We start from the raw sequence: 3,942 nt of genomic DNA, 5'->3' as shown, positions 1-3,942 counted from the left end.
TAAAAGCCAGCCCTCTTCCCAAGAAAACCTCCAGTTTCTTCTGTTAAGGTAGAGGAGGAAAAAAAAATTTAAAGAAAAATAAGTGTGAACAATTTCTTTTTCATTGGACACAGCATAAGCACTGCACAAGTTAGTTCAGTTTTAAGTGTCCTCCACCTCTGATTTTGTATGTGTCCGTGCATAATTACTATAGTGTGTCTGAGTGCAACCTATTCATCTATACATTTTTTTAATGTTTATGAAAGCTTAAAAACAAGCTTGAGTGCATCCCCAGGGAGTGAAATCTGTTGTTTCTTTTTGCCTATAATTCATGTTTCCTTTCTGAGGAGAGGATCTTAGTTTGCTCTCAAACCTCCTCTTTCCCCTAGAGCTCAGGCCCTGTGGTTGTTGTAACCCCAAACTTCTCCAGAGCCATGCTTCAGCACTCAATATTGTAGGCAGCTAAGTTCGATAGAAATATAGGTTGTCAGACAGGGCCAGGCCCCCACAGGAGCCAATATGGAGGACATGATACCTTGCCACTTTTGGAGAGACAGGTGCTTTCACTATGGGCCAGACCTCAAGACAAAAGACGAAACAAATGCACTCACATACCTCCTAGGGATGGACATCATGGATTGATATTCTCAATGGGTATCTATCACCTTGAAAAAGCAAGGAAAATTCACTAACCCACCCCTCTATAGGAAAAGCCCCTATCCTGTATTCATGCCCACTTACTACCTAACTTACATATTTGATTCTGATTTAATCAATTTTACCTGAGTAATTATGTTTTTAATCTTACGGGTTTGCTATAGTTTTGTTCCACCTCATGCACACCTTGCAAGTTCCCATTTTGCCCAACCTGGACCTGCCTTATATATGGATTAACTCTGTAAAAATTCCTAGGAAAAGCAGATTCTTTGGCAATCCATTTGGGACTACTTGTATCTCTCTTGATTAGAAGCTTTCCTTCTCTCAATAAATACATTCTGTTCTTATCCTCCATCAGTCCTAAACTTCATTCTTCCACTTTCCAGAACATGAACTCATCCCAGACATCCAGTAGGTTGGGAGTTTCTTTTCCCTGTATCATCAACACTGCTGCATTCTTCTCATCTCTTTGGAAATCAGAAACTAAAGGTGAGATAGGGCTCACAGCGAGGGCCAGGTGAAGGTTCAGACATCAATATGTTCTCCGTTTACCTCTTTTCTCCATCTTACCTGTCAATTACAGTCTCACACAACCCGATGCCTTCAGGTCACCTGGTAACTTGGTAGCAGCACCCATAGCTCATATCTGAAAAGTCTATTATGCAGAGAGACAGACAGACTGACAGAGAGAGAGAGAGAGAGAGAGAGAGAGAGAGAGAGAGAGAGAGACAGACAGACAGACAGACAGACAGACTGACTGACTGACTGACTGACTGACTGACTGACAGGCAAACAAACCTTTTCTCAGATCCATTCAAATAGTATCAGGAAAAAGCAGTGCTTTGTGCTTGTTGGTTCAGATTCTCACTTTTCGGTCTTCCAACTTTGATCCATACCACCTGGAGGCCCCCTGCTTCTTCAGCTATCACAAATGCAAATTCTTGGTCCCTATCATTCCCCAGGGAGAAAGGCTGATAGCAAAGCAGTAGGTGCATGTCCACCTCATCTTCCACCTGGGGATGTAATGATATGGGAAGCAGGAGAAGGAGGAAGGGAAATGTCAAGGAAGAGCAGATAGCAGACAGTGCCCAACTGTGACAAAAAGCTAGAGAGCTATCAATGCCAAAAAGGTTGATAGGAGGCCCTCCCTGGACTTGGTAATGAGGTAGTTTTAAAGAACCTTGGCAACTGTTTATGTGAAGAGATAGAGTGAGACTGGAGTGGCACTGCCCAACAAGGCAAGAATTCTAGTTGTAGTGGTTGATTGACTGTGTTAACTTGAGAAGCTAGGAGCTTAACTAGGCTCAGCAATTCCACATCCTAGGGTGTGGAGGCCACACTCTAGAGTGACTCATTACTTAAAAGAGAATGAGGAAGGACTGAGAGTTCCATTCTTCCTCCTCAGAGCTCCAGTCTTCACCATTAGCTTGGACATCATCTCTTGGCTCTAGAACAGACTCTTGGCTTCTGCCTTGGATCCTTCATCCTTCTGGTGTATTCTCATCAGCCTTTCATCATGTGTCCATAGGCTTCCTGATATCGACTTACATGGAAGACTGCAGTGAGCTCCAGACCTTGAACTGAATCTTTCAGTCTCCAGTGTTCAGATGCCCTCTACAAGCTTCCTCATCTGACTCTGTGGTTGACCACTGCAAGCCAGCCTTGAAATTTCTTATAGCTTTGTACATCTTATGTTATATCTGTACCTGTAGTAAAGCCATGACTGATACACTAGTGTAATCATCAGCATTTCAGTGCAGGGACACAATACCTGACACTCAAAGCTTAAAGGAGAAGAAGCTGTCTTTAGGTTCACAGTTTCAGAGATTCCAGTCCATGGTTGATGGGCTGCAAGGCAGAAACATCATGGTGGAAGCGTGTGGTAGAGCAAATCTGCTCCCTTCATGGTTACAAACAAAAAGATCTGGTAAACAACATCAGAAAGGAAGGGAACAGGGCCCATGGTCACACCTCCATCACTCATCTAGATCCAGAATTATGCATAATCAATGTGTTAGGCAGGTCTCATGCCAATAAGGTTGACAATCCAGGTAAATTGCAGCAGTTGGTAACTAATGTAGAAGGAATATGCTAAGATATGACCAGAAAGCTCTCAAATTAAGTTTTTGTGTTGCTATTAAAGAATGACTGTGGCTACTAACATTTCACCTTGTAACACAGGGCTTTCCACTGACCAGTGCTGGTGAGAGCACAGACCAGCACTTGTCCTGGATGAAGGCCTGTGCTCCTTGCTTGTAGATTCAGGAATTCTCCATACTCTTAATAAACCATGTCTTTTCCCAATCAAAAAAGCATATGCAGTGACCACAAGGGAGGCTCACCACAAAATTTCTCACAGTATCTTTACCAACAGATCGATTTATATTAAAAATGTAATGTTTGTTCAATTCCCTAAATGAGTTATACTCCTTCATGTTTATAAAACTTTATCTCCTCTTCTGTCCTCTATCAGTCTGATTGCAAAAAGCTCTTTCATCACCTTCCCTTGTGGAGATTTTTCTGGAGTCTTCCATAGAAATTTAATATTTTTTGCTAAGTCTGTGAGACTAAATGTCTCTAATATAACAGGCAACACTATATTGCTGTTATTCATTCACTCACCTGGTTTGAAGATATTACAGCCCCAGGTAGGAACTGGCACAGGCATTGCCCAAACTCAGGTATGGGGTGGGTACAGACACAGTGCATTGACCAGAATCAACCCTGCACTTCCCTTCCTGACCTGGCCAGCTCTGTACCATTGATTGCGTACCCCTGGAAAACCAAGGAAGTAAGATGATTCCATGCTCATGATCTGTCAGGTACTATGTCATGTTCTGCCTACTGTGCTGATTTTCCTCTAAGCACCTAAAACAGCCTTTGTGAACCAGCAGCTTGCCTCGTCTAGCAGAAAGTTAGATCACCGCTCACCCCACCCACCCACTCTGTTCAGTTCCACAGCAATGAGAGTGAGAAAGAGCTACAAAAGCAGGTGGGATTCACCCAGTGGCTCAACTCAGACAAAGGGAATGCTGTATATGAAATCGGTGTGCTTAGTAGAAAAGTATTTGAACCTCATTATGGAATCCTGCAGGCTACATTTGGGCTGCAATCCTGAAGAGAGGGTTTCTCTCTAGAAAGACTGGGGAGGAGAAATGCAAAAGAAAGGCAGGTTAACAATACCTGTGCCCACTTTACAATGCATATGCAAAACCTTGCCTCTGAGGGAAGGAAGATAATGTTCTTCAAGGGAGAAGAGATGATCGTGCCCAGTAGGACCAGGTGAGATTGGGGACTGAGCAAAGG

Source organism: Octodon degus, unplaced genomic scaffold (genome assembly GCF_000260255.1).
Source record: "Octodon degus isolate 3935 unplaced genomic scaffold, OctDeg1.0 scaffold00132, whole genome shotgun sequence".
NCBI lineage: Eukaryota > Metazoa > Chordata > Mammalia > Rodentia > Octodontidae > Octodon > Octodon degus.
Note: the sequence above shows the minus strand (reverse complement) of the source record.